This window comes from Ctenocephalides felis, unplaced genomic scaffold (assembly GCF_003426905.1).
Source record: "Ctenocephalides felis isolate EL2017-DRISC unplaced genomic scaffold, ASM342690v1 CF-g0.4_SCAFFOLD_01886, whole genome shotgun sequence".
Classification (NCBI taxonomy): Eukaryota; Metazoa; Arthropoda; class Insecta; order Siphonaptera; family Pulicidae; genus Ctenocephalides; species Ctenocephalides felis.
The window spans coordinates 168,477,466-168,489,208 of NW_020538040.1; positions in this window are offsets into that span (position 1 = coordinate 168,477,466).

Sequence of the window (11,743 nt, forward strand, 5' to 3'; positions counted from 1 at the left end):
TGTGATATTCAAAATAACGGTAAAAATTCCAACAAATTTAAAAAAAAAACAGATTACTGGAGGTGTCGGTCTATCAAAGTGTCGATTCAGTGAGAGTCTACTGTAAATGAGAAAAGAGTGTTTTTCGCAGGAGTGACAGCTGTACAAACCAGAAAGCTCTTCAAGTATTTGTTACACGACATATTTTGAAATTTTTCAATTATCAATAAAAAATTATATAAATAATATAACATTGTCTATAGGAGATGTGTCGTCTATAGGAGATACGCATCGGATGCTTTGTTCTCTCCAAAACTGACATTTTTTATACTTTTAGCTCCTTATTTCTGAGTTATTATCTCCCCATAAGTAGGAATCGTATGCTTTTTCAATCATTCAAATCGGTTGAGCAGTACTCCCGAAAACACCGACAAAAAATTGTATCTACACATACACACTCACACATCCATTTCTTCAGAGGTATGCCAAAATGTTCAGAAACTTCTGAAACGTAAAGATATGCAAAAATTTTCACTTGCAATTTTTGGACGATTACAAACATTCACCATACGGGCAGATAAAAAAGGAGATATCTCATTGGAGATAAACTCTTCAAAATATCTATACCAAAAAAAAACTTGTTGATTGAGTCAATCTTACAAAAATGCACTATAGGCGCTGGTACTATTCTATTACTGAAGCTTTCCATGGAACGTCGAGGAACGAAACGCATATTGATATCGTGATGACGTGCGTTTTGCTTGATTTGTAGCTTTTGGGGTTGTGATGGCACGTTGCCGTTGATTCATTCGTGTATATTATACATTATAACTATATCGGCGCTAAAACGAACGCGTGCCTCGAATTGCAAAAAGGCGCAGAGTCCAACGTGTCCCACGTGCAGCCCATATTCTGCAAACGTACGTGCGATATAATTGCAATATTGTGCTTTTGGACAGAGCTTTTCGGAACGCATTCGCAATTATAAATATCAAATCAACGCGTTACATGACCTAAAATATTCTTTGTGCAACTGTCCATTTATTTAGATTTTTCTCTGAGTGTGAACACAAAAGAATTATTTATCAAACGCTGGAAATGTACATCGAAAAACCGTTGAAATTTTTACCTACGTTTTTCAACTGCGTAATCAAAAGCTTCGAATATTTTTGTACATCTGAATATAAAACAAACGAAGTGCATTGTACTAGCAAAATCTACTTTATTCGGCAGAGTGCATGAAGTAATATATTTAAATGCAAATATTCAAATTTTGTACTCGTATATTGTGAATTTTTATTTAATTTACTTTTTATCTAAAATTAAGGCTCAAAGATCCGTGGGCAAAAACGTCCACCACCCATATCTCAAAAATAAGTAATGTATTATATTTTTAACAACAATATTTGAAAGTAAAGGCCAAAGTATTTGCAACCGCCCATTGCCTTTCCAAATCAAGCAACCTCGCTATCAAAATATGAACGGCCATGCTTGAAATTTTTTTGGTTGTAAGCACTGTTGTTTAGTTTACGATACCTGAATACAATTTTTAAGTAACTATACTTGATTTAATTGTTTTATAAGATTTATAATTTATATTTTATAAGTATTGTTATTTTTAATAAAGATTCATAATTTTTTTTATATTACCTCCATACATGCTTACATGTAGTTGGATCTCTTTAAATTTAAAATTAAGATATTGGATCTGTTTGACCCCTGGCTGCCCCTTTTTACACAGATATGAGGTGAAAAGGCACAGATAACAAAGTGTGTCAAAACAATAAAAAAATCACATTTTTATAATTAAAAATTAATTGAAAATTTTAATTTCTAAGTTTAGAAAGTATAATTACTTAAAATCAAATTGGACCTATGTGCCCCGCCATACAATACGCAAAAACACAAGTTTTTTCAATATCTTTTTCTTGTAGAGTTCTTCGTGGATTAGTGGTTAGAGCAAGTTATGAGATTGCAATCAGGGTTTCATGGTTAGACACCCCCCTTGAGCAGCTTGATGTCAAGCAGTAATGATATTGGTTTGGACTTAGAAATATAGATATAGATACTAATATGTTTCATAAGTGAAAATAGCTCTCACGCGGCATTGCTGCATCAATAAAAAAATCATTAGGATTGTAAGAATTGTAATAATAAAAATTCATCACATAGAGATAGGACTCTAACATATATTGTTAGTTGAGTCAAATCATCACAACAACTTATTGGACTCCCAACGGGGCGTCAATTAATCACGTGAGGTTTTTAGGGGGAAGGGGGTTTGACAAAAAAATCACGAAATATTGGGTGGCGGAGAGACCGGTATATCATTTTTTATTTGAATTTTTTGAAAAAAATCGAAACATTTTCAGAAAAATCAAAAATTTTACACTTTTCTCGTAACTAAAAATACACGTGATGTTTGGTGGGGGAGGAGGGTAATTTTGAATATCACCACGTATCACCAAGAGGGAGAAAAGGTCCAAAAATCCTTAAAAAAATCAATCAAGTGATTAATGCACGCTCCCTTAGAAGTCCTAATCTGATCTAATGTTCAAATAATAATAGTAAGACATAAAAAATCGTTTGCTAGTCGAGGCACATATTTCCCGAGCTTTCGACGTTTTACGTATTTATTTCATTAAATAGACATTAGTACGAAAATCGCAACCAAAGAGCTGTAGTACCTATCGTTAGCTTATAAAGCAATTTAATTGCACGAGTTTAAGAAGCATAGAAGCTCATCAGCTAAACAGTATAACAGTACATCGTCCATGTAATATCCAAAGTTCGTAATTGCAAAGCTTAATTTCGGTTCTGGATTAAACAAAAACTTAATATTCGGGCTTGAATATTAGGATATCAATCCCTTCTCCCTTTGTTCCTTTGTGATAGGATCTAGTTTCAGACAGTAGCACAGTTTCTTAATTACGTTGAGAGACAGTTATTAGATACAGCGCCATGATCATCTAGGTGCAAACCGCTCCCTCGTTCGCATTCCAATGAGAGGCGGGCAGCCAACGTAGGCGATTGCTATATCAATGAAAAAGATGTGCTGATGTGACGATAGTTCCAAAACTGGTTTGTAATTTGAGCTTTGGTGCTGAAAATAGCAGGCTGGTTGAAAATGATAAAAAAATTTATTCATAGACCCATACATTAGCGATCAGAACTTATCGAGTCCTACGAGCTATTGTGATGGCTCGTGAAGGACATGGCTTTATAAATGATAACCAAACATTTGTTCTATCTGTATTTTATAAGTTTATTTGAAATTTCAATACTGATGACTTTTTTAATGGATGCATCAATTCCGGCTAAGGCTATTTACATTTGGAAATTGGCAAAATTGCCATCTATATCTATATATATTCAAGTAAAAACTGTTGTCACTAGTGCTTTACATCAAGCAGTATGTAGCGGGCATCAAACTTGACACTTCAGAATTGAAGTCCATAACTCTTACCACTAAGCCATATATGTTTTTATCAGCTTATGTATATTTGCTTCCAAATATACATCAGCTGATAAAAACATGCATCACATGATCAGGCGTGGGATAAGTGAAAAGTAAAAAAAATAGTTTCCAAATAACTTCATAGTATTTTTTAATTTAAATTTTATTGATCAATAATATAGCAAATTTTATACTTTGTCAATGTTAAATTAAAAAAAATGGTTTCAAAATAACTTCATACTATTTTTTAATTTAAATTTTATTGGTCAATGTTATATTTTTTATTGATTTGTTATTGGTCAATGTTATATTTTTTATTGATTTCTTATTACAATGCTATTTATACCGTTTTTAATACGACGCTTGGACAGTCTGATGTCAAGCAGTAGTGACATCAGTTTTTATTTAAAATTACAGATATCAATGTTCCTAACTAAAAACAGCTTTTGCTCCTCATAGATGCATTCAATAAAAAAACTCATCGGTATTAAGATTATTCTATTGATCAATAACATCAAAAAAAGACAGGCCAACCGTTGGGTTGCCTTTTAACGTCACGTTATTAAGAAAGTCCTCATATAATAATATTACGTTATGATCACTGCTAATTACATAAAAATAATAGAGCGCTTTAATATAATATAATAAAAAAAACAAGAGTCATGATAACTTTGTTAGATAATTAACTTTCCTGCACGTTTTGAAGGTTTTCTGAAAATTTTGGCATACCTTAAGAAAAATTGATGTGTGTGTGTATGTATGTATAGATTTTTGTATACAATATGTATGTATACAATTTTTGTCCACGCTTTCGGGCGCACGAATCAACCGATTTGAATGCTTCAAAAATATTCGATTCCTATTGATAGAGAGTCGCGTTGATCAGTTTTTGGACAAGGCAGGACAAATCGTTTCGAAAATACGGGGCAAAAAGTACCAAAAATGGAAATTGATTTTGAAAGAACGGAGCGTCCGAATTCAATAATTCAAAAAATATTTTACTTGTATTGACAAAGTGAACAAATAATAAATTTTTGGAAAGGCAGGTCTAGCAGTTTAGAAGGTGAGTAAAAAAAGTAATCAAAATTCCATTTGGGGGTAAAAATGATTATTAGACATCTAAACAGACATATTTTATAGAGATTTAGTCTGCAACGCAGCGGTTTTGCGCTTTGATACTTCTTCTCTTAAACCACCACGTAGCACGATTGCTTAAAAAAAAAGATCAAAGTTTTCTAAAAAATTCAAAATATAAAAAAATCAAATTTCTCAAAAAAAAAACGCTTTTATCAAAATTTTCAAAAATCTAGTTTTGTTCAAAGTTTTCAGAAAATTTTAAAGCTTTTTTGAAAATTTTAATTTTTCGCCCGGGAAGTTGCAGCAATTTGACTTAAGACACAATGCTATGCACCATCAGTTGCCCAGCTCGATCTGTGATTCTAGTTGAGAAAATAATTCGCAGCAGGTGCAAGAACTCTACCTACTCAATTCCGAATTGCGTCACCGTATCCGGTCACGATTTAAATAATTCCAGCGCGGTATCCCCGGTAGACCCGCCTCGTTCCGTCCGACATGTCTCTTTGGTCTTTGGCCGTTTGTGTATCAGGGTTGATGATAATTAAGATTGAATATCGTATTATGGTCACGACACTTCGTTAGCGTCTCTGAGAGAATCGTGGTGCCTCACCCTCCCGCCCCCCCGCCAGTTGGCGGTTTTCGCTTGTTTGCGTATATTTCTTGGTGATATAAAATGTGCTGCCTAATTGGACGCGTATGTTAATTATTAGTTACTGTGGTAATGTCACATGTTCCCTAAACTATCGTAATAAATAAGATCAGGTGATGTTGTAATGTCACTGGTACAAAATTAGGTTCTATTTTAACTACCCGATATTGTAATGATCAACAGTAAATAGTAATGAGTTAATACCTAATAAGAAAATTAAAATTATAATGAAGAAAGTCAACATATAGAAATCGTGGAATCAAGTACTACTAGTTACAGTTGTCATTTTGTTGCCAACAGAATTATATATAATATAGGGTCCGCCAAATAATTTTTTTTTCGGAAAACTAATGTATATTTTCTCAAATTTCTTTTTTATTTGAAAGTACAATACTTTCAGTTAATTGTTTTTTTTTATTAACTCTTTTATTTACAACTGTCCAGTATAGGACATTCTGTAAATTTAATGGATTTACAATAGTCCGCCGAAAAGGTACATTGTACTTTCAGTTAATGATGAAATTAATTCAGTTAATAATGATTATAATATATTCATTCAAAAATGAAAAAAAGCCTCGGCTGACCGTTGAAAAAAAATGAAAATGAAAAATGTTAGAGGGCATACCAGGCATCATCCTAAAGTAATAATCTTTTTTATTTTTTCATTTCGTATTACTAAAAGGGTTGCAATCGTGACTTCAACAACTGCTAATTTTTAAAATTATATATATTTTTTTATTTTTACCTTTTTCAGGTACTCTTGTAACGTTGATACATAAATTATAAGAAAAAAATTGTAAAAACACGTATTGCTTTTTTTGCGATAATTTAAAAATGACTTAAAATTCATGTCTCTGCACTAAAATAAGTCAAAACGGGGACCGGCAATTTTTAGAATATAGAAATTTTTTGAGTTTTAGTAAGAAATATAATATTCAATTATGTTATAGATTTTTCCTATTAACATCACAATAGCCTTTTCCACTAATGATGAAAATATATATAAATTTTTTGTATATTTTTTACGAAAATGTAAAATTAAAATATAGAACTAAAATAAGTATTAGTTATTAGGGTTTTATAAATTAAGTCACAATCTTATGTAGTAAACAATTTGTAAAACATGTATTTCTCTGGAATTTATAAATTTGTAAAATCATATTTATGTAATAAGAGGCTAAATGACTACACGGTCAAATGCCATAAATAATAAAAAAAATATGTTATATCTTATTCGCTTTTTGATCTGTTACTTGTTTTTTTTGCTTTTGAACGTTCTATAAAATCGTTAAATTTTTTTGATCAAATTAACTTAAAAAAATTAGCATCTAATAAGTGCCGGGTATTCGTTTTGTTTTTTGGTAGTTTTTGCTAATTGTGAGTGGCTATTTTAACCTGCCTTTGATGGAATTTGGCGGTCAGCAATTTTTTTGTTGTATAAATCATGTTCATATATTTGATGGGTTGTTTTAATTTCGAAAATTGAAAAAAATATTATTAAATAAAAAACTATTTCTTTTAATTTTAAATTTAAATTTCTTCACACCGTCAACACAAGCAATATTTTTTTTTGGATCATTCTTATCTAAATATAGATGCTCCGTTCTCTCGAAAACTGCTATTTTTTAAAATTATAATATTATAATTTATATTATAATTTGATTTTTTTATCAATACTTTATTATGAGTTTTTAAAACCGATTTAAAATATTCGGCTACAACGTGATGTGATAATCTGATAACTACTAGTGATTGCTAATCCACGTTCTTACAACGTGAACACTTTATTTAGTGAATTTATTCATTCATTTATTTGAGCTTAAAATAACCTACTGACGTAGTGCCAAAAATGGCTATTTTCACTTGAAAATTTATTTTAACCCTCCGTCGGTCGGATATTTTTTCACCTTCGAACGGTCGGAAAGGTCTGGCTAGACTACCATTCATTTTACATGAATTTATATGGGATAAATGAGTTTTTGGTGTCTTATATATTAACGATTATTAGTAGTAAATATTTATAGTTTTGATTTTTTTTTTCTTACCGTCTTTTGCATGTGTTGAGCTTACTTATAATAAAAATATATTTTATTCAGCTTTTTTGTTAATTTTTCTGTTTTATATCAATGAAAAGCAATATTTATTCTTTTTCGGCGCCTTCGAAATGAATGTGAAATTCAAATGAAAACGAAATGAGATGCATCGCCTTTGAAATGAGCTGTAAAACTCAAAGTAAAAATATAATTTCACTACAGGTTAGCCAAAAAAAAAATTCGAACGGGTAAAAAAATTGTTGATAATGTGTGCATTACTCATCCGATTTTCAGTGTTTGCGATTACCAATAAGTTTGGTAGGTTTTCAAGTAACTCTCGTCATGAAAATACTAGCATCCATGTTACAACACATAGCAAAGAATATATACAACGCAGTTTGAATAGAAAATACCATGAAAAAAGACAGAATACTGGTTTACATATATCAAAAAGCGTATATTTCATATAAAATGTATGGGTGGTCTAGACAGAGCCTTTCCGACCGTTCGAAGTATAAAAAAGTTAATATCCTTATAATTATCCTTCTATACATTTTTTCGTCCTGATTTTTTCATTGATCGATAGCTAATAAAATTTTAGGAAAAGTCAAGAAATTTCAAGTCGATAGGATTACTAGAAGTATTTTTTTTTAAAATGAAATCGAAAAAAGTCTGGCCAGACCACGCCGACCGACGGAGGATTAATCTATATTTTCAAGTAAAAATGAAAGTGAATAAATAAACTACTGTAAGGTTGTTAAAAAGGCAGATTTGAAACCGGAACTTTGTGAATGCAAAGCGGGATGGTTCGGCAACAAATCCAAATTATGTTTTCTGAATCCAGAATCCCGTTTTTGAGTTGTACATAGAATTGAAGATCAATACCGCTTATATAACATTACATTGTGATTTTTAACTTTATTTTATTATTTTCTTGTTTAATAACATAAGATACTGAGATTTGAAAATAATATAAATTGTATCGAATTGCATTTCAAGAAGATTCTCTGCAACGCGGATTTTCTTAGAAAATGTAGGTATATATAAAGATAGATATTATCAATAATACCTGGAAAATACGTGGATATTGTTTCCAACTGTTTTTCTCCGATAAATAAGAGAAATAAAGATATAATACTGATGGGTTATAATACGGAGTAAACAAAAATAAACGAAATTCAATAAGAAATACACTGTAGTTTTTCTTAGGACTAGAATACTCTTTCCGTGTAGCCTACGGGCTTCGTAGCATGCCCGTCGTGTGTTCTTCAGGATGCGGTGACCGCCCGTTCCCGCTGCCGCCCAGTTCCCGGCCGCCTTTAACGCTCTTGTTTATGGCAGTTTTCTTCACGGGACTCATTGAAATTTATAGTTTCGGTCGTTACATGCCTCATCGCTGCCAGTATACGAGGAACATTGAAGGAATGTGCGTGTCCTTCACCAAAAATTTAGGTTCGAATTTTTCTCAACGATCTGCGAGAAGTGATATGTCCTCGCAATTCTTCTAATTCTCGCCATTAAGTTTTCGCAGTTGGGACGACATTGCGGTCATCCGATTCGGCGCCTCGGGCAGTCACATAAAAATAACATCGTAAACGTCATAAACTAAAACGATAAATTCGGGCGAGTCGCAAAATCTGCGGAACGCCCACACGCAGATTTCTGGAGTAAGTTGCGATTGCCGTTACAAATTTCGCGCTAAGTTCGCCGAGCTATATTTCATCATTTGAATACGCATTTAAATTCACTCGCGCCGCAGATACGATAAATTTTCTATAAGGCATGTCTTGGAAATTTATTACCTCGGCCCAATGGTAAAGGGTAATTGTCTGTTCCAAAATATTATTGCTCGGCGCTTTAAAATCATAACAGAAACTAATGAAGATTGAGATCTCGAATAAAATATTTCACCGCGAACATGGCTAGAGAAATGCGGCGAAAGAGGCTTGGAGCTGAGATAGACGATACAGATAATAGAGTTAAATATAAATAAACATTCTATATAAAGGATTTTATTCGGGGCACGTGCGCTGGTAATTGCTCTTATCTCAAATATCTTACATAACAAACAGAATACATAAATTTGCTTAAAAAGTTACGGCTCGACTTTTTCTACGTAAGCATTCAGCACATGGTTTAAATTGATAGTTTTGTGTTCAATCATTAGCGGAACAGAAAACGTAAATTCAACTTTAGAAATTTTAGCAGAAGACTAGTATAGTGCAAGGTAACGTGTCTTTAGGCAAATTGGTGAAACTTTTTATGCCGCAATTTGAAATTATTAAAAGCTTTAATTTTTTTTTTGAAAATCTTGATAACTTTAGTTTTTTTTTTTTGATAATCTTTTGAAATTTTTTTGAAAATTTTGAAACGCATTCAAGTCGACTTATCTATACTGTCGAAAATGTCGAGAACATTCGTATGATTGTTTATAGTAAATATAAGAAAACTTTAAACATTATTAGAATATCATTCAAAATGTTTAAGTTCTTTTATATAGTAACTCAAACGAACGCTCAGTATGAACCAACTGACTTGAATGCGTTTTCAAAATTTTCAAAAAGTTCAAAACATTTCAACATTTTCAAAAAAGATCGAAAAATTATAAATTTTTCAAAAATTTCAAGTATCTCAAAAGAACTAATGTTATCAAGATTTTCAAAAACAATTGAAGCTTTTAATAATTCAAGTAATTAATCTTGGTATGGAAATAAAAACAAATTATAAACTTATTAAACCTATATTAAATATCTAATAATTCAATATGCATATGTCTAATGATCATTTTTGACATCTGGACGCATTTTTTAATCTCTTTGGCTATGCCTCCGAAATCGCTGAACCTGCCTTCCCAAAATTTTATCAATTCTTCATCCGTCAATACAAGTAAAATGTTTTTTGAATCATTCAAATCGGACGCTCCGTTCTCTTAAAATTACATTTTTTTTGCACTCTTTGCTCCTTATCTTCAAAACAGCTAGACCTGCCTTTGCCAAAAACTAATCAACAATAGGAATCAAATAATTTTTATGGTAACTATATGAACCACATTGTTACATCGCTTAGAAACTAAATTAATTTCCATTAATCTTGAATGCATCTCCATACACCTCATCGAAATACCTGTATACTGATAAAATCTGTAAATAGATTAACTAACACAAGGCAATCTGCCGTTGAATTAAATTGCATACGTTCATAATCCTACGTCGGGTTGCCAAAGCCTGTATATGAAGTTTCAAACACATCAGAGAAGAGACTAACCTCTTTAAAAAAATATAATTAAAGCATACAGGAATATCGTTTTTGATCCCAAAAATAGAAGTAGCAAAATTGTTTTTTATTTCATTTTAGAATTGTTATTTTTGCTGTTTTCAAAAATTTGTATCCTGGTTCTTTTTATCCCATGGGCGGAGTAAATTAGAGGCAAACAGATCCAATCTTATATTTTAATTTAAAGGTTTTTACAAAATAATAGCTAATATTCAATCAATGCAAAAGAAAAATTTTATGGGTGCATTTTATACAGGGATACACTGTAAACAACCTTGATCTAGTATTTTATCAGAAATATTCATCAGCAGAGTTGGAATAACTATTTATTAATTTTTTTTTTATTGTAAATTGCTTATTTTTACTCATTTTTTTTATTTGCTATCTTTGCCAGAATGAAGGATTAGTTGGTCCATTTTACCCCAAACAGGTGTACGCTGTTATAGAGATTATATGAAAAAAATGTTGAATCTAATTTAAAATTAACAATACATCTTATAAAATAATTAAATAACGTATACATAAAAATTATATTAAGGTCTGGAAAACTAAGCAATAGTGCTCACAATCAAAACAAATAACCACGCAAGAAAATACTTTTGTTATAGATTTTTAAACTGAACGTTTTTCTTTCGATAGCAACGTCGTAAGAATCAAGGTGGTGTCTGGTTATCTATCTTTTTCCCTTTACTTTCAAATATTGTTTGTAAGAGAAATTCTTGACTTTACAGGTTTCTTAGATATCGGTGGTATACCTTTATATCCGTGGACCTTTAAGCCCCGATCTGCCTTAACTATATTATTATTAACTTCGCGTTAAAAAGCATTCGATTCCTACTGATACGGATAGTTTTGAAAAAGGTAGGTCTAGCCCTATCGGAGATATGGAGCAAAATGTGCCAAAAATGGTATTTCAGTTATTAAGATAACGGAGCCTCAGACTTAAATATTCAAAACATTTTTCTTGTATTGACGAAATGAAACAACTGGTGAAATTGTTGTAAAAGCAGGTCTATATCCATAAAAAAGTAAAAAAATAATGCCATTTGGCGGTCAACAATAAACATTAGACAAATGTACATCGTATTATCAGATATTTTATAAAGATTTAAGGCACGATGCCTTGCACCACTAGTCAAACGTAAACTTACACAATTATTGTACTACCTCAATAGTTTAGTTAGGGAACATACTAATGATAAAAAATTTAACCAGACTCATAAAGTTGGTTTAAAAAACCGTTCACCTAATATAAACCCAATGACGTAATCGAAT